The sequence below is a fragment of the Ambystoma mexicanum genome, chromosome 3q (genome assembly GCF_040938575.1).
Source record: "Ambystoma mexicanum isolate Mex_15411 chromosome 3q, UKY_AmexF1_1, whole genome shotgun sequence".
NCBI lineage: Eukaryota > Metazoa > Chordata > Amphibia > Caudata > Ambystomatidae > Ambystoma > Ambystoma mexicanum.
In genome coordinates, this window is record NC_090926.1 from 111,908,811 (window position 1) to 111,928,882 (window position 20,072).

General features: G+C 43.5%; 1 protein-coding gene and 1 long non-coding RNA gene across 2 annotated transcripts in view; one reads left to right on the forward strand and one right to left on the reverse strand.

Annotated features, from left to right (window-relative positions):
• The first annotated feature begins 747 nt into the window (after positions 1-747).
• Positions 748-20,072, forward strand: part of SMUG1 (single-strand-selective monofunctional uracil-DNA glycosylase 1) — a 253,233-nt gene continuing 233,908 nt past the window's right edge. The window contains exon 1 of the mRNA XM_069653256.1: positions 748-832. The gene's annotated coding sequence lies outside the window, so the exon portion shown is untranslated. The remainder of the gene's footprint in view (positions 833-20,072) is intronic.
• The window catches only part of LOC138582183 (uncharacterized), a 199,209-nt gene continuing 187,294 nt past the window's right edge, over positions 8,158-20,072 (reverse strand). The window contains exons 2-3 of the long non-coding RNA XR_011304964.1: positions 13,296-13,332; positions 8,158-8,718 (exon numbers count right to left, since the gene is read on the reverse strand). This is a non-coding gene — a long non-coding RNA (uncharacterized lncRNA). The remainder of the gene's footprint in view (positions 8,719-13,295; positions 13,333-20,072) is intronic.

Sequence of the window (20,072 nt, forward strand, 5' to 3'; positions counted from 1 at the left end):
CAACACATCTCTCCATTGTGTTATCAGTGATTTTGCTAGAGAATGAAGCCATAATATGCAGCTGATGGTATGCACATATTCCTAACATTGATTCAGACATTTCAAACTAAATGCTGTCTCACTTTAAAAGAGCATTTGATGGCCAAAGGGAGACCTCTCTAAAAGTGGTTCAATTGTCACTGACATACTTGACCCTGCGTTCAGCTCTTTGGTGTAGGACAGTGAACTACGAAAACAGGGGAAACACGGTTGCCATTTGCTTTAGACAATCTAATATAATCTATGCACCACAAAACTGTCTCCCCAACTGAAGTCCTGTTGGTATTTTGCACTTCCCTCTGCATAGAAAAAATGCCAAAATCTACCCCCATCCCCAGGCCTAATCCCTCTTCCTACAACAATATGCTTTACATGCCATAGCTAGCTGGAAAATCCCCAAACATGCCCATGTGTGCCTAACAAAATGCCTCCAAAGAAAACAAGTATTTCGTTCTCCGGTACAGCACCACATGTGCCAAAATGTAAAATGGTTTACCATAAATTGCCCGGGAAATCCCTGCATCTTCGTGGCTATCGTATCTCGTTATCATTCTGAATGCACGTGTCTTCAGCTCTCTGCCAAGAACCTGCTCTTGAGCCTTCCCGCTCGCGCACAGATCACGAGGTGCGGAAGAGCAAAGCTTGCGGATCACGAGTTAGCGTAACTTGAATAGCATGAACGTAACGTGGTACTCACGTGATGGTGAGGCGGTGAAGCGTTGATAGGGTCCGTTTTTCGGACGAGAATGTGTTAAATCTCTGTGGGGGTTGGGCAACTAAACCATAAAAACAGGTGCGTTAATTTAATCGTAATTGGCGTGTGCGCAAGTGTTTGTGCATGTCTTATTTCAGTTGACCTCAAGTGAATAAGATGGGGAGGGGGCTGGATCCTATCTCCAAACTGAAAATGTTCACGTTTAGCTGATAAGCTTACTGATAGATCTGTCTTCCGATAACTGGGGTACATGAGATTTTTTTTTAAACATTGCTATCTTGCACTTTATTGCATCAGTTGAAGTGCTTCAAAAAATATAATGCCCCAGAATGCATTTCGTGAAGACCCAGTGGCGAATATTTATTGCCCAGGTGACATGGTGTCCTCCAATATTCAGAAATGCCTAGAATCATGCACTGACTGGAAAATACGCTTTGTCGTTTTATGTTTTTATTTTAATATTGCTACGTAGTTTACAAAAAATCTTAGCATTGCTTACCGTTAATGCGATAAAACAACCCAATGGCTACATACATTACACTTCAATACCAATAATGCAATTCATTTGTGCTTAACGTCAAGACATGTTACCTCATTTCCTCGATGAGATATATTTTGATTATTAAAAATAGATTTTCCTATCAAAACATTAACAAGTTACTATTATATAGGCAAAGCCACAACTGCTTAACAAAGAGTTGTTATAGATAGTTAGATCCTCGTCATAGTTTGATTGGACATGCCTGTATTTATTTATCCCATTAAGTAATCCCTATTGTTCTAAATACATTTCATAATTTATTCAAACTGAAACATACAGTCTCTCATAAGTGGAAGTTTGTCGTCAGTGTGGACTTGGCAGGAGGCGTGTGCCTTTTCTCTGTTTGGCACCGTTGTTACCGGACCAGCACAGTACAACTCTGCGGGCTGGTGCCGCCCCACCGGCCAGGGTCAGACCTGACGAGCGGGATGGCACCCGCTCGCAGAGTTCTCACGGGAGCACTAGCACTGTTGTTAACAGTGCCGGTGCTCCAGTGTCCTCATTCCCGAACGGGGACTAACAAAATTGCTGGTGCCTGACTTCCCGGCCACCGGACTTGGAATAGCCTGCTGGCACTGTGAAGTCAGGCGCCGGTAATTCATTACGGGTCCAGCGGCTACCTGCCGGTTTTACCGGCGCGGCTACTGCCGGACCCGTAATGAGGCCCACTGTCTGATTGGATCTCCCAGAGAATACCACTCTGTTTAGTGTTCCTTTCCCATTGCCGCCTGCTGATGGGCCTCCGCGGTCATGTTATTGGCACACTGGTACAGGACCACCCTCTCCGCTATCATGCAAGGCAGATTGTTTAGCTGCCCGCCCTGCAGGTTCCTCTCCCAGTTCTGGTTGTCTTAATTCCCATATAACAAGTAATTTAGCCTCCATCCCCCTTTGCAGACCCCTGTCATAGTGGTACCATGCTTTAAATGTAAAAGTTCCCAGATCCAAACCGCTCCGAGGGATTTCCTGCTACGCGTATTTGTGATTGTGCTATTTTTGCTCCTCCCCTTGTTTAGCTAATCATAGAGCAATGTGTTGAACTAAGTTCACATCCAATGTATCATTACTCTATATACATTCCTGGTGAAGTCCTTTATACAGTGTGTGTGTCTCAGAGTATCTGTGTTATTCCCCATGCCGCCACCGCCACCATGCATCTTCTTTTCTGCCGTAGTTGGTAGGTCCGTCCCCCTATCTGGCACTGAATTAGCACCTTTAACACACATGTAAGGGTATATATTTTCTTAAGTAAAGGAACGGTATGTCTTTCTTTTAATTTTGTCATTTGCGTATTCAAGTTAAAATACTTGAACTCTTTCATGCACGCTACTAATTCTTCAAGTTATTTTTTGTAATTCTTCAACACACATTTGTTCATCAGCTTTTCTTGTTCGTTTGGAATTCTTACAGTGTTTCTTCAGATACTCGTTTGCCAGTGTTAATGAGTAAAGTAAGCCAATCCCCTGTACATTTATTAGCAAAATAACCCAAATCCTTATGGTTTGGGATTTGGCCACGAGAATTATTAGCCCACTGGGGACAGGATGTAATCCAAAATATTCACTCATTAGTGCCCCACATGGTTCAGATTTTCTTCGAGATTCCTAATGTGTTTCATTCGTCTCCACTCCATCCTATATTTTGCTGCTGTACATTCCCCAATACCTCCACGAGGTCTTCTGCAAATGTTAGATAATTTTACTCTGTTTAATGATAAATAATGTTTTTAATACATCTAGTCTACCGACTTCTTAATCTGTCTGCTACGTCCTTTACCTATGCTACCTTTGTTGACCTCACCGTGTGTCTCTGAAATGCGCAAATAATCTGCTTTCTCACAAATTATTTAGTATCCCATTACCCCAAACTCTTGGGCATGGCTATCACCGAAATATATATTCCCGCGCATGACACTGCCACCCGGCAGCCATTCACACCAAATTTGCCTTCTTATCTCACTCCCCTCGTCGCTCCAAAAATGATGTTGGTATCATGATCAGCAAGGATACACTATTGACGCCCTTTCCCATCCCTTATTTTACTGCCTCCTTTAAGCATATCCCGGTCCAACACTTTGCTCCGACCACTCTCAAATATCCTCCTATCTGAAGCCCACTGGGCACATTTGACCTCTTCTCTCATCTTGACCTCTCACCCAATGCTCCCAGATGATGTCCCTGCCATCATGATGGGTGAGCATAACCAGCTAACATGAGTAAAGCCAAAAACTCCAACTGGATTACATTCTTTGACAACTCACTAGTCGGTAACATAACCTACCAACACGCACCCATGGTAACACAATCTTTTATCGCTATTTTCTACCTTAGTTCCTCCTCTGCCATAGCTGACCCCACCCCCTCTGGCCTCTTGGTAATTTTCCCATATCTGTTTCTCCGCCACTGTCTCATTCTCTTCCCTTATCCGTCACCAAACATAAATTCAAGCTTGATTCCATGGTCTCCTACCTTGATCAAGCCAATATCTTGCTCCAAGTTCTCTCTCCTTCATTTTCTCACGCCATTGAACTCTCCTTTACCGAATTCAACTCTGTACGGTCTATACCATTCAATGATCACTAGCCTTCCCACTCCTTCACCCCTCCTATAGTTGAGGGCTCTGCCTGATCTCCCTAGCAACCAGCTGCTGAGGACGTCAATGCATTGCTGCTTATGCTGCTGGGGCAAAGACTGATCACCACTCTTCTACATTCCTACAAGTATTCTCCCCCGAGGAACTGCTCCATTTCTTCTTTCTTTCCTACTTCCCCACTAAAATCATGAAAATACTGGGCACCTTGTCCACCCATCTCTCTCATCCAACCCCTCCCTCATTCTCCCCTCCTCCCACTTTCCCCACAACCCGCTCACTGAACTGCGACCCATCTTTCCATCTGGCAACCCATCCTGACTCCGACTCCCTGGAATCACAGATTGTTAAGGAACATGCACCCCATCCCCAATGCTCACCCCTCCGCCTTATTCAAACTATCTCTTTCAACTGGTATCTAAAGCAACTAGGTGCTGACCCCAATAACCCCTCATTCAACACACCTGTCTCTCGCTTGCCCTACCTCTCTAGAATACTCAAGCATGTTGCCTTTAACTGCAGCGTTAACAATTTCAAGGGTCACACATTTTCTGACCCTTTCCACTCTGGATTCCGGTTTAGATACCCTATCATAACTGAGCTCATCCATGTCACCAATTCACATACATTTGCATCCTTCTAGACCTTTCTGCTGCCTTTGACACTTTGTCTCATCCATCCCTTCTTCCAACTCTTTCTCTGCTTGGATTCAAGGCCATCATACTCTATTTCTCTGACATCTATTTGTCCACCTTGTGGGACTCCAGCACCATCTCCTGACCCCCCCCACGCCCCATCATCGCGTTGCTAACAATGCTCGGATATTTTTCTACTACACTCCACTCTCTGAATGCATAACCAACTGCCCAACTGCTGCAGAAACTAAATGGATTTATGCTGCCTCATCATGAAGTCTTCAAAGACAGAAGTTGTCTTTCTCTCTGCCGCAAGTCCCACTCTCTCCTCTTACCCTTTCACAACCTTCAGTTGGCTTTGACCATGACCTGAAACTCCACCAGATCATCATGACTGCTGCCACCGCTCATCAAAATGGCACAAACCTACCTCTCTTCTCTTTTACTCCCTTCCACAAAATCTTCAACCGAACCCTTTTCATCATGCACAAGTCTCCGCCTTCTCTACCTCACCATTTTGGATGGAACTCTATTTAAAATCACTCTTTAAATTCATGCTACTCATCCATAAATCCATTCATGCTCAGGCCCGCCCACACCACCACCAGGGTTCAAAAATGCATGTTTAAGCTACTGCACATGACTATTTGAAGTTATGTTGCACACAGTTGATGGATGTGTTAGTTGGCAATTTGTAATTGATGATAGATTTAGGTTTAGTTTTGTCACTCACATTCACTTGGTGGCGGGTTTAGTTTTGTTTAGATTGCCTGTTAACATTCATTTTTTATATTAATTTGTTTGGACATCTGCATCGATCATTCAACAGCGTATGCACACGCTCTTATCAAATAACAGCTTGACCAATTTAATTGGACTGATGGATTTTAAAATGTGTATTTTGAACCATTTTATGGGAAGTGCGTCTTACATAGGAAGTGCGTTTTATATAATTAAAGTATTGTGTAAAAACAATTAATTGGTTTTCATGAGTGATGTGTATTACTATACATTGAAGATGTGGTGACTAGTGCATCAAACCAAGAGATTAACAAAAGGCAGTATCTTGTTTGGTGTAACATAGCGAGTACAGCAAACTGCAGGTTGCGGTTGTGTAGTATTTTCGTAAGCTACTAGCCAGCCATGAAAAAGTCACTTGACACCTCAGTTCTGTATATACAAACAGCCCATCATTTCTTACTTTCCAAGAGTTAAATATCACTAGCCAATGGTTACTGGCCTGCGCCACTACCTCACTCACTCAATGTATCTGGCTGTACACTCCCTCTTGAACTCTCTGGTCCTCGTCTCTTCACAATCTATCGGTTGTTTCCCTGCCCCCCACCTTTGCTCTTCCCCCCGTTTCTGCTCCTTTTCCTTACTTGGCTCAACTGGAATGCTCTCTCCTTGGCCATCAAAGTCATCTCGTCAGCGGGACTGGTCAAAACAAGGTTCAAACTCCACCTGTAAGAAGCATGTCCAAGCCCCGACTGACTCTCCTATCCAAACTAACTGTCCAACCCACCTACATTCTACCCTCAGGTCTACTCTGTGTGGGCTACCCGTGTTATAAAGATGTCCTACAATCCCTGTTGTTGTTGTTATTATTTTTAGAGTATTTATTGAGCATGGAGATAGCTTTGGGAAGCAACAGAGCGCTTTACAAATCATAGAGGGTGGAGGACACGGCGAGGGAAGCAGAGATACAAGGGTGCATAGACATAACCACGGGGGATGGCAGGCAGTCTAGCGGCAAGGGATCTTCAAGCAACCAGCGGAAGATAGAGGATGGACCAGATCACCCAGTTTTCGGTTGAGTGGTGTGATGAGGATGTCATCACTTCTTTCCCTTGGGATGGCAGGGGACAGCAGCCGCTACCTGATCCTGACCGTGGGGGCGGTTACATGTGGGAGGACCACCCGGGGGGAAGGTGACTCTCAGGGAGACCTGATGACAAAGGTGGAGGATATCACATACCCGCCTATTTTATCAAGGAATGTTTCCTAAGCCCTCCATGCATTAAAGGCATATTGTTACCCTCAATCCCATCTTTGTGTAAAGTTGGTGTATCTAATCCCCAAACTCCTGTTAGGGAAAATATACTAGCAACCAAGACGAGGAAGAGGCAGGGGGCAGTGGAAATCACTTCTAGGGAACTCAGTATCCCTTTCTTCCAGGTTATTTAAAAGCTAACTTGCCTTCCAAGACTGTTAAGATTCGTTTTTCAAATTCTGCATTTAAGTCAAAAGCTAACTTGCCTCATATACTTTTTCAAACTCTACGTATAAGTCCTCAATCCCTAACTTGCCATTCAAAACTACGAAGACTGCTTTCTCTGACTCTGCCTACAAATTATCAAGAGCAACTGATTTGTCTTTTTGTAACAACCAAGATACTACAAGGAAGAAGCCGAGCGAGTAATGAGGATCAATGAAGACCAGGAATGCAAGGCGCCCTCTAGTTGTTGTAAGCATATGATGGTCTGCGGGACATTTAAATCGCTGAGTCAGCTAACGGGTCAAAGCTGCTGGCTGGAGAAGTCTTGTCCTCTCGGTTCCAGGCCGAGGGTCCGCTGGGTGGATGCCATGTCTGCAGAGTCAACCGGCTCGCAGGAGAAACCGAGGCAGGCAGACTGCAGAGAATGGTATGCCATACAAACACATAAACGTTTGCTGTCGTTCGGTTGTACTGGAAAACAGTTACTGTGTTGCTTAAACCCAGGTCAACGTAGAGTGGGTGAGGGAGAGCCCTGTTAAGCCCAGAAGCCGCAAGGCAGAGATGGTGCACCCAAAGAAAGGGAGCAGGTTGGTGATGAGTCTCTGCAGGTCTACGGCTTGAGAAGCAATCCCTGCCACAGAGAACCAGCGAGTCCATCAAAGGGAAGCAGGGACACTGGGGCACTTTGGCAATGGTATCGAAGTCAAACAGAAATAAATTAAGTCAGTGAGAAGGAACGAAAGATACAAGATTCCTTAAACAGAGTAGAATAATTGTAAGAGACTGTGAAGTTTGCAGGCCTGTGCAGTACGCATACGAGGACAGCCCTGGCAGGAGAGTATACCAGGCAGATCCAAGCTGTGAAGTATGTGTATATGAGAAAATCCCTGGCAGAAGAGTATACCAGGCAGACCCAAGTTGTAAAGGATCTGTATATGGGAAAATCCCTGGCAGGAGAACATACCAGACAGACCCAAGTTGCAAAGAATATGTATATGGGAAAAGCCGTGGCAGGAGAGAATACCAGGCACACCCAAGCTGCAAAATACATATATATGAGAAAAGCCCTGGCAGGAGAGTATACCATGCAGACCCAAGCTGCAAGTATGTGTATATAAGAAAGCCCAGGCAGGAGAAGACCAGGCAGATTCAAGAAGTGTTTGTGTAAAGAAAGCCCAGGCAGGAGAAGACCAGGCAGATTCAAGAAGTGTTTGTGTAAAGAAAGCCCTGGCAGGAGAAGACTTGGCAGATTCAAGTTACACAAGGCATACATTAGTTTACAAAAATTGATTAGCAGATATTGCTAATTAAATCTTTCTTGATTAGCAAACAAACTCATTTGATAAGCAATGTTGTACTCATATTTTTATGTCACCCAAAGTTATTTGTACCTGTTATGTAGTGAGCCAGAGACAGAAAGGAGTGGTAACTGATATTTATTTAATGCCAGCAGTTATCACGACGCTCAGTTATACTTCATAAGGCAGAATCAGTAACATAGGACTTTCTCCATCATTTTAAACGTTCTTCAATAAAGTTCGTCAAGGGCAAACTAGAGCGAGCCGGGTTTCAACTTAAATGCAGTTCATAAAGTCTTTCCTTAAAAAAAAAATGCAATTCGCACCTTAATAATATGGATGGAAAACCTCCTTGAAGCCAAACGTACTTCGTACTGGATTAGAGTGTTTTCTCCGCACGCCTTCTACTCCAGTGTTTGGTTCATAACCTTTCCCCGGCTTGCTGATGGCTCTCCAGGATGCAGTCGTTCCTTGCTGGCCTCTGGCTTGGAATCACCTAAACAAACAAAACGTCCGGTGTCTGTTTTCACACTGGAATCTCCTTCTACTAAGGAGCCTTCATCCGCTGAGCATTCGGTCTGCAAACCAGGTATGGTGTTTTTCGTTTCCTTCTAATATGCCCACCGATATGGGGAACTGGCCTCATAACAGTCTGAGTTCGCTCCGTCAGCCTCCTTCCACTCCTGCAAGGCGAGAGACAAGTTGAGTTGTTTTCACCTGTTTTTAACTCCTGTGGCCCTCCTCCCCAGCAATTAACATCGGGCGTTCCAAGCCATGTGTTTCTCATCCCTGAGGCTAATTCTCCTCCTCCCTGCTTAACCCTCGCATAGCCTGCCTTGTTTTTAACTCCTGCCTGCAAGTGTTCCTCGTTATATGGAAACGTGGTTTTCCGTCTTCCCCATCTCATTTCTTTAACCCTTTTCAGGCTTTTATGTTGAACATGCATCGGCTGGGGCATTCTACGATATGTAGATTGGGTCTTTGTTTGTTCACTCGTGTCCCTTCTATTTTGCCTAGTAGTTGGCTGGTGGGGCATTCTGGGATATGTAGTTTTTCCACTGTTGACTCTTATACTTAGTATTTTGGTATCTTGTGGGACAATTGGCTTGTCCTCTTCACTGCTGTTTTTCCCCGCAATGCTGGCCGCTACTGTTTCCCCATCACAGTACCCAAGACATAAAATGAGCACCAATGCAGCATTTGTGTGTACCACTAAAGTAAAACATTCATGAGATGAGTCAGGGAAATTCTTTAAAATTCTGCTAGACCTGCAGGTCGAGCAAATTTGTTTACCTACTAGACCTAAGAGAAATGCCCTCAATCCATGGCAACAGATGACAAACCATGTAAATGCACTTTATCCAAAACCGTGCATGTCACCACAAACCCACTTTCTTTGGAATACTGCTGCCACCCAGGGGCCAGCCATGCACAGTGGATCTTGTATTTGACATTTACTGCAAACAAAGTAAATGTTAAATAACATTTTCAAGCATCCCCGGCAAATGGTATCCATTCCAAAAATCTACTTGACTATTTGAGTGGGTAAGTAGACTTTCCGAGCCCTGCTGATTGTCTGTAAAATGTAAAAGGTTAGCTGTATGAATGAACACAAATAAATCGATATAGTAAAAAAGACTCTGAAAACACTTTGGCCAACTATTTCCCGCAGGTGCTAATATTTAATGCAATCATGATCATAGAGCAAAGCAAGCTCTGGAGACTTACTTCAGTGCATGATATTGTAGTAGATCTGTAGATGTACAGACAGGATGGAACAATTAATCACTCCTTTGTGTAAACCTCTAATTAGCTTTGCGTATTCATTATGTTAGAAGAAAGAAAGTAAGAGATTAAGCAGATTGCATGGCATAGCAGGCACAGAACTGGCCAAACAAGGTGGAATATTGTTATTTGCAGCCATCGCACTGTCAGGGTAAATGGTGTAAATGAACAGGGTGACAAGATAGAATGTCAGGAAATATGGGATCAGCTCATGAGTTGAGCACTCGTTGCACAGATGTATGCAACCAGCAGGTCACAGAACTAGGTTTGCCATTAAAAGCATTTGATTGTGTGATTATGTACGTTGTCAGAAGTGTTCACATCTTCCCCAACAAAATCAAATATAGTTGACCCTATGAGATTTAAATACACTAACCTAAACTTTACTTTAAAGCATGGAGACAATAGTGTTTTACGGTAGCAATACTGTAATTATGCATTATATAACCGCTTACATTTTTAGTAATGGCACTGCATGACTGTCTTTAAAAAAATATATAAAATTAATGCTTACAGGTGTTTGCCAGACAGATTTAGCTTAATAAAAGTATCCCCCCAATTTACTTCTGATTTGCAATATATTGAAAAAGAAAAGAACATTTTGCCTAGCACTCCCACACTTAAGAGTGGAGGAGATAGAACGCAACCTCTTCGTAGAGCTCATACCCACTAGAGTCACCTCTATCTTATACGCTATAACAGCCTTTTGCCACCTCAGAACTGTCCAATCTCAAACTGTTGTGGGAAACAGATGTAGGTGCTATTGACCTGGAAGACTGGGTAATAGCCTTAATGCACCCCTGGGAGATTGCAATAACCTCCAAGCTCTGCCTGGTACAACTGAAAATACTCTAGAGTGTACTACCCCAGGGTACTGCTGCACTGGTGAAACCGTGCTCCCGACCCGAATTGCCTACGATGCTGGGAGGCGGAAGGCACTCTCATACACATTTTATGGGAATGCCCCCGGATCCGGAACTTCTGGGGACAATGTTGCAACAAACCGACTGACACTGTGGGCAGAGTAGTGCCAATGGACCCTGAACTATTATTACTGTGTATTCCCGATGAAAACACTGCCAACCAATGGGAAACATTATTTGTATCCACTGCAATCGAACTGATAAAATGCAACATAGCTCAGCGATGGGGCTCACCCGAGTGTCCAGTGCTAGCCCAATGGGTCACAGATGTGGACGTATGTGCGGCAATAGAGCACCGAATATATACCTCACAGGGCTGCCCAGCAAAAGCTACCACAATTTGGGGCGAATGGGAGGAGGGCGGAAGCTAAGGACATTTTGTGATGTCAAGATATGGTTGTGCATGACACATTGTGATCTGGCCTAATTTACGGACACTGGTGATTTATGGCTGATGTAATCCAGACACAACGGTAAAGGGAAGGGAAGTGAATGTTTGTATTGTTTAGTTTTATGTTTATAAAACAATAAAACATATTTTATGAAAAAAAGAACAGAGATGACTACTGCTACCCTCTTTCCCCCTCCATTAGTCCCTTTGAACTTGCACAGTTTTCTTTCCCTTTTGTCCCCTGCTTTTCATGTACTGTAAGTGGTGACACCACTGCAACTGCTGAAGCCCATGATGCCGAACTAAGGGAGCGGGGGATACCCCTGCACCTCCACCCCTCCCCCCTTGTTCGGTATTATGGGATATAAAGTTTTGTACTGTGTCGAATGCGCATAAAAACACATTTGTCATCTCCCCCCCCCATTCTTTTCGCTCATTACTGTGTTGGCGGGGATGAGGCTCCCGAGTCTTGGAGCGTAGACGGAGAAGGCCTGTCTTCTGGTTCTTACCTTCCCTCACCAGTGGAGTCCAAGTCTACACGTGTCCTTCTGGTGGATCGTAGGCCTCTATCCATGCAGAGTTCTGAGTGAGGTAGCTCTGGGACTTTAGGGGGAAGCCTTGTAAATGATGCAGCAGGATTTGAAGATGATAGATCTTTCTTCGGCTGGGGCCTCCCTTTGGAACAGCCTCCCTGCCACTCTGAAATTTGAGGAGAACCATCTCTGGTTCAGTAGCACCTCAAGACCTTCCTGTTTGCTTTTGCCTTGGCCCCCCTGTCCCCTGCTGATCTATTTCTCTCTCGGCACTGTGCACCTAGCCACCCTTTGTTCTCCGGGCCCAGGTACCTGCTCACTATGCCACCCTCCTGCACTACCTCCGGGCCCACCCTTGCACTGGGGTCTGTATCTGTACCGATACAGTCCTCCACCCCCTCTCTTTCTGCACTTCTCAGAGATACTGTGTCTTCTGCCTTAAACACAGCACTTGCAACTTGCTGGCTGCACTATCACCGTTTATTGCCTTTATTATTTATTATTTTGTTTAATATTTATCTGTTTATCCTCAGCTCCGCACTTTCTACTGCTCCCCCTTCCATGCACTTTTCCCCTATTCCTTTCCCATGCACTTGCACGTTCTCAATGTCACTGGGCCTAGTAAGATCATTGTTCTTTTCTCCCCTGTTCCCCTCCCTTGCCTTGTTGCGTTCTGAAACACTTGTGTACGAGTGCAATATAAATAAAATATATCACGGTCATGCATATGACACTTCCCAACCACTACCTACCCCTCACAACCCAAAATGCACTTTCCTGTATTCACATCCAGCTAAATCTGCCATATAGTAACCCCAAACTGTATGCTGTATCAAGCCAGCCAGTATGATTAAAAAATAGTATCCTGAGCTTTAGTAGCTGAATTGCTCCTATGAGCAATAAGGGCCTCTAAGACTTTCCCCAGCATCTTCCTCAATGTAAACAGAGGGCTGGTGACTAGTTGGTCACATCTACACAGCTCATGTTCACCAGAAAAACAGATTACCGCTCACTGTGTTAGGCTCTTGCTTCTGAGTTCTGTGATCAAACTAGATAACCTGTTCGGGCACAGGAAGGGCCAAACCAGTTTTTCTTTCAGGGCTATAATGTGCATTCACACCAGTGCTATAAAGCATGGGAAGAAGCACACTATAAGGAAACTATTAAGAGTTATATTTTATTTTAACAATGTCCTGCGCACACTGCCTTTTAACACTAATTCAGAGCAAAGAGTTTGAGAGGGAATATCACTTAATTTCCACGTGACACAGCAATGTTAGAAATGGGTTTGGTACAGTGTTTGTGTCAGTGCTTCGGGGCACAGAGGTGTTCACACTGTTGTATGAAGGGGCACTATTTTGAAAGTTTTTAAACTGGGTTGGTATCCTATACTGCACGGGCTACTGGTGGCCTCAACGTTTGCCCATGTTCTGGATGCAGGCATATTACCAAGTGGCTTGTAGAAAAATATATTTGCTTTCAATACAAGGATAAGCAATGAGGCCCTGTGATTCACGTCAAGTAGCAGAAAATGCATCAACAGTTAACACAAATACCAACATCAGGAAACATAGAAGACCTAATTTGATAAACTGTTAATAATTTGATTCAATAAGGAATGTTCTTACCGTAGGATACGAGATACAGCTCAAACGTGTATTCTCTCTGCAGAGTCAAGAAGCAAAAAGAACATTAATTTAGATCAACAACCAAAATTGCCATCTGGATGTTTCAATGGATGAATAGGAAAATCGGCATAGTCGTGCATCTTTAGAAGTGGCTATACATGTGCACCAGAATCCTGATGCAAATTATGAACAGGAAGATCCAGTGACACAAGTGTTTGAAGCCAAAAATGTCTTTAACAAATAATGTCAATGCAACTTTGTTTGTTTCTCTCACAATCATCCAGCAAAAAGGGTAGGATAGTACCTTTTAAGGTGGGTTATTCAACTGCTTGGTGCAGTCATCAATAGGCTATTTTCAAGAACTCCTACAATTGCAATTCGACATTCTGCATGGATGAAAATGATGCTAACACTGCAAGTAAGTAGTTTAATTGAGAGATGAAGCAGGATGCTGATCTCCCTCCACTCCTTTGTCGGCTTTTGCTGGTAATGAGAATGCACTGTCAAAACTGGAGCAAACGACAAAGCCTGCTAAGAGGTAGCATCACCACTCGTCGCAGAAGAATCGCATACAGGAGGATATTTGGATGTGGATGATCCTGATGACACAATTTCTCCAGAATTGAAAGAAGAGGAGTATTCAGACACACCTTAATCTCTAATCTGATGCTTCAGTCAGTGGCTGCACCTTCCAGATGTTGGAGGCACGGACCCACATCATACACGCTTTACATGTGGTGGTTGTCTGTGTGTTGAGGAGGATCCTCTGCATCCAGCCTAGTTGCAGTACTCATTTTGCCTGATCTACTCTCGTGTCTACTCAGAGTCACTGGGTTTAATGGAGTGGCAGGCTCCTTCAGCAGGTTCCAACAGTCCTTTGTACTGTGAATAGAGAGCTCTCCCTTTGCAAGTGATTTACAGCAGTTCAATACAACATCTTCCAAATGACTATTTAAACTGCTAGCTTGCAAATGATGGGCTATACTATGCACATGGGGCACCGAGTTAGGATTTCATGGTGTGACAGTCCATGCTTGATGTTTGAACTATTTTGAATATGCAGAAAAACCAATAGCAGGGCCTCAAGCCATGGCAGGCCATTCTCTTTGCATACCTTAGCCAATCTGCTCTTGATATCGCCATTGCAGCGTTCTGCTACTCCGCTAGATTGGGAATGATGGAAATGGGGAATATTCAAAGCCTTGCCAATATCTCTACCTTGCCAGTGAAATGTTAGCCTCTGCCACTGCAAATCGATGCATAAAATATGTGAGCAGCTTCTTTGCGACAGTGACGGAGTGAGCCTTTTGACATGGAAAATCTTCCAAACTCCATGAAAACATATCAACTGGATAGAGTTAGAATTCCAAATTAAGACATTTAGGCATTTGAATGACATCCATTTGCACATTTAACAAAGGACGTGTACACAACGAAAGGTCTGTACCTCTTGTCCCATGTTTATGAGCCAGGCACAGTGGGCAGGTAGGGTAGTAGGTCTGGGGAATGGTGGGAAAATACAGTGCAAACCAGTCCTGATTTAATTACAATAAACATAGCACCTTTACCAAAATGGGCCAATCTAGCGAGATAACAAAGGAGTGCCCTACAACTAGGCAGTCATCTGGGTAGTAGCACAATGTATCTGGTACAACTTTTCTTACAAGACCAATGTGCCTTTTCTTGTGGTGCTTGGTCCTGCAGCAGAACCAGACTAGAAAGGGTTCAATCAGCGATTGTTCCACCCAAGCACAGATAAAGATGTCATTGGAAGTCAGGGGACCGTTTAGGGTCGCAGTTCACGCTGAATTATCGACTTATGAATTTCCTATCTTTGCCATGGAAGAGGATAATCATGTGTATTGTACTTCACCATTGCCAGTGCAGAGGGCAGTGATAAGGCTTCCAGTAAAGTCAAAACATAAAGATCATTACATATAGGATTACCAGCTGACATGAGGTAGCCACGCTGCTTCCACAATGTGTTAAAGCCGTGAACAATGCCATGGGCATAGCGGGAATCCATAATCCTTGTCAATTTACACATCGCCAACAAGCTTGCACGAGTGAGAGCAATCAGTTCAGCAACCTAAGCAGAATGAACATTTGGAGTTGATGGGCTACCAGAACCTCAAATTGTGTACACATTAGGGGTGTCACGGTATTCGTTTTATGACGGTACGATAACCTTCTTGCCAAATGACGGTATATCATGGTTATCGCGGTATAGCAGGTGGAGTTAACTAATCGTAACAAATATTTTCTAAAAGGTCATAAATTGACAGATGTATCATCACAAACAAAACCAGGCACCCAGGGCCAGAATTGGGCTTTTCAACATACTTTCCACTGAAATGCCTTGCTTCCACCAAACACAAACACACGTGTGGAGAGGAGTGGGTGGGGTGGAGGCCTGCTGCAACTGGCAAACCAAACTGAATAGCTTTTCTTAAGTGGTCATTTAGGCTTTTTGCTCCCCCACTGGCTACTGGTGAAGATGAACATGTTGCCATCTTGATAACCTGCATGCCACAGATCAATGGAGGGTGATGGTAGTATACGCTTGTGCGCATATACACACACACACACGCACTCTCTCTTTACGTTACAGCCTTTAGTTTACTTGCATGCCAAAAGGTGTTCAGTAATCACTGACATGTTACCCTTTGGTATGGCAGCAGGGAATACCCACAGAGATGAGTGAATTTCGCAGTGTGACTTATTATATGTAAATTCAATGATAGAACCAGCGAAATCCCCCATTGCCATATATTTAGAGAACATTATCCATTATAAATATATAAACCCCAAAGCCGCCACCCCAAAGTAAACCCTTTTCCTTCTTGGCACTGTATCTATTCTTCCTATTGCTAACATATTGATTTTGTGTAAGGCACGTGTGGTTTATGGAATGGCATTAAAAACTGCTCCAACTGAAACTACTTGGCAGACGGCACATGCAACAGTGCAAAACCAAGACTGCGCAGCAATTGCTTACTGCAGCCTTTCCAAATCAGGTTGAAAAGCACACTTAACGGTATAACGGTATAAACAATGTGACGGTTATTATTGTTCAATTAAGTGGTTCACGGTATCTTTAACGGTATACCGTTATACCGTTACATCCCTAGTACACAATACATAACCCTAATAAATCCTTCCAAGAGTACCAATCAACAAACAGAATAATTTCAGAGTTGTACAGTGGTATATCTTTTAATCATTGCTTTGAGTCAAGAAGTTTCACATTATCAACAATCATTTGGCTCTCCATCACAGGGCGATGTAAATAATTAGAGAGCCGAATAGAACAATGGGTTCTATTTACATACCACTACAGTAAACGGATGCCCCTGAACCAAGGATTCTGCTTTTTCTACTAACAGTTCAGTTGCCGCTACTACATGTAGCCAAGGTAGTAAACTGGCCTCCACAGGATCTAATGCAACATTGTAATGGGCAATAGCGCGGTGCTTATCACCACGCTTTTGAGTCAACACGCCCAGAGTGAAACCTTCATATTCCTCTCAATATAGACTAAAAGATTATGATCATCTGATAGACCTAAGGCCTTTGACAATTCTTGCATGATTTTAAGAAATACCTTGCCAGTTTCAGAGGAACAAGGAAGGAGTTCCGGTGTTAAATCAATAGTGTAAGTTTCTGTAGGGGTATTGTAACTGAAGCATAGTCCATTATCCAGTGGGGGTTGTGACCAGCCATTCCAAGGAATCCTCTAATTTGCGTTTAGGAACTTACAGAATCACATTAATTTAATCTTTAGATGGATGTCTCTAACCAGCATGGATATCGTGACCAAGATAGTGAACTCCGTCAACAACTGAAGCATTTCTTCATGTCATTTCAAGACAAGAGCTGTCAGTAAATCAAGAGAATCTTGTTTGCAAGCTCCTAATGAGGGGTTCACCAATAAAAGGCCATCCACATGCTGAATCACAGCGGGGCCTCCCTTTGGATGCTAGATCAAAATCTTGCTTTAAAAGTTAAGAGAAATTCAGATTGTTCACATTTGTCTGCAGTGTAGGAGTAAATTAATATTACAAGGATTCATAAGTAAAAATAAATAAATATTGACTGGCAGGATGTACAGGTATAGAAAAGAAAGCAAAACAGTGATTTTCTACTGTAAAATGCAATGTGGTTGTGGGAACACAAGACAAAATGGACACGACAGGAGAAGCAGGCAGACCTGCTGCATTGGCAGCTTGAAGGTCTTTCAAAAATCGATGTGTTCCTTTCCCATTTTTTTTTTTTACAGGTAAAATCAAAATTTCCAGGACTATGGGTAGGCACATCCATTTCTTGTTTAAAAAATGACCCAGTGAGCGGTTTTATACTCTCTTCTGCTTCTTTCTTCTTGGGATTAATGGAAGAGGTTTGGCTGGGTTCAAAGTAATGCACCGTTGTTCCATATTTAATATTCCACTAGCTTAGTTTGCATGTGTAGACCATACTTGCAGAGGAACCTGGTCCAACAGGTCCTGTTTCAACAAGGGAGTGTAGTCCCATGGCTCCTCAAATTTGGAAACTCTTGCAACACTGTAAAAAATGTTATTTCCATATGTATTGTGATGTCTAAATACTATTGGGGGAACAATAGATAGTGAAACCCAATTTGCACAATAGATCTAATGCTAATAAATTCAGTGGTGTAGATGTGTTCAATAGAAATGCATGATGCTAAGGCGGAGGACCTAACATGACAGAGGTCATGTAACTTGATTAGGTATTGTTTGAACTCCAGCATCCACTGCATTTACCACCCCATCTGTATAAGGGACAGCTGAAAATTCTGAGGCTCTCCAAGTTGAGTGATGCACCAGTATCAACCAGACAAACATTCTTTCTGAAAACAACACAGTTTATACAAGGAGCAGACTGAACAAGCTGAATCTGTGGTGCAACAATGTTACTAGCCCCCTGGCTGTCCTTTTGTCTAATGAATGTAGCAGGCAGTAGGGATTGTGGAAATGACTGAGCAGTCTGCTGACAAACATTTGGGAAATCGGTTGTCTTGTGTCCAGACTGTTGGCAATTATTACACTGCTCGTTGTACACATTTTCTTCTCTTCCCCTACCCCTGCCTCTTCCCCAGCAGTTGGGTCCCGCTCAGTGCACCGCCCCCCAGCCCCCTTGCGTGTGAATGCTGGATGTGCTTGAATTGTAACATCATTAATCTAGCCTCAGTAGTCTTTCTGTCTCTGTCTTTACATGAAAATACTGCACAGTTAACAACACTTCGGTCAAATTCTTACCTTCCAAGCCAATGGGCCTCATTACGACCCTGGCGGTAGTCGTGCCCTTATTAAGGGCACGGCTGCCGCCTGTAATCATTTTTTACTGGGTCCAAGAAAAGGGCAATAACCGAGGTATGCCGACCTTGGCGGACCCAGTAATTGCCCTTTTCTTGGACCCGGTAAAAATCAATCCCCATTCCCATTGGGCTCAATGGGAATGGGGAGGATGCTAACAACGGGCCTGTTAATGACGGGCCCGTTGTTAGCATCCTGGCCTGCTAGCAGGTCCCGCTTTTCACGTCTGGTCAGACCAGACTTGAAAAGCAGAACCCGCTAGCAGGCCTCGTAATAGGGCATCCTGTAATGAACGGTGCTGGTCCCGTACCGGCACCATTCATTACGGGAGCACCAGGGTCCTAATGAGGGCCAATGACTGCTTGCTTAATTCCTTCCTCAATCTTAGACTGCAGACCCGTCACAAATGTGGAAGCCACAGATTGTTGTGTAGTCGTAGCCACATTGACAATCCCCGAAAACTAAGCAAAACATCACTTAACCCCTTGAGCTAATCGTCTGAGTTTGCCCCCTTATTTTGTTTGCATGCATTTATCATTGTACAATCTGTCCTCTTGGGGCAGAGCTCTATAATGGTATGCATATCATGTTAGTTAACTCTTTCAGTGTTGACTTGGTGGGGGGCTTGCTATTGCCAGTTACTTCTTTGCTTCAATGAAGTGAATATATGAGGGGGAATGGCAGTAGGATTGAAACAATCAATAATAACTTGCAATGCTTCTTGAAAATGAGCGGGTTGTTCTTGGGTGTTTGCGCAATATTATATAGATAAATGAAGTTCTATGGTGCCTGCACTGTCCCTATCGCATTACCTGTCCCGGGAAAGTGTCTTCAAAAATAAGCTGCAGTCATTTCGAAAGGATTTTATAAGCAGGCTCTTTAAGGGTTGCCGACACATTTGATGCAGGTGAGGTATCAAATAATATTAGAGATTGGCCAGCTATCACGCAATGGATCAGTAGCTGAAAGTGATGTGATTGTGTTGTGTAAAGCCTCTCAGTGATCATGTTCTAGAGCCTCTCTGTGATCACTGAGTGGATTGTCTTGTATTCATGTGGTTAACTGAGGGATGTATCAGGGCTTTGAAATTGTACCTGAGCCCCTGGTGGAGATGGCGGGGCAGAAGCAGTTGCTTGTGGTTGATCTGGGCTCGACTGGCTCTCTTATTCAAGAACCAATAAGCCGAAACTCTGGTAGCTTGAGTCGACGTTATACCTAAAAATAAAATTCCACATCACACTGTGGTTGCATACTGGCTGTTTGAAATGTATCACCTTTGTTAATTACACTCTGTTTATAGTGTATTGTAATATTTTGTATGTTACACATGTTTGTACAAAAACTGATGCTATTGTACACCATGAGATGAAATATAAAGCATTAGGAACGCTATATTATGTCACAATATTTACCAAAAATCATGGAATTCATTCCTCAGCATCAA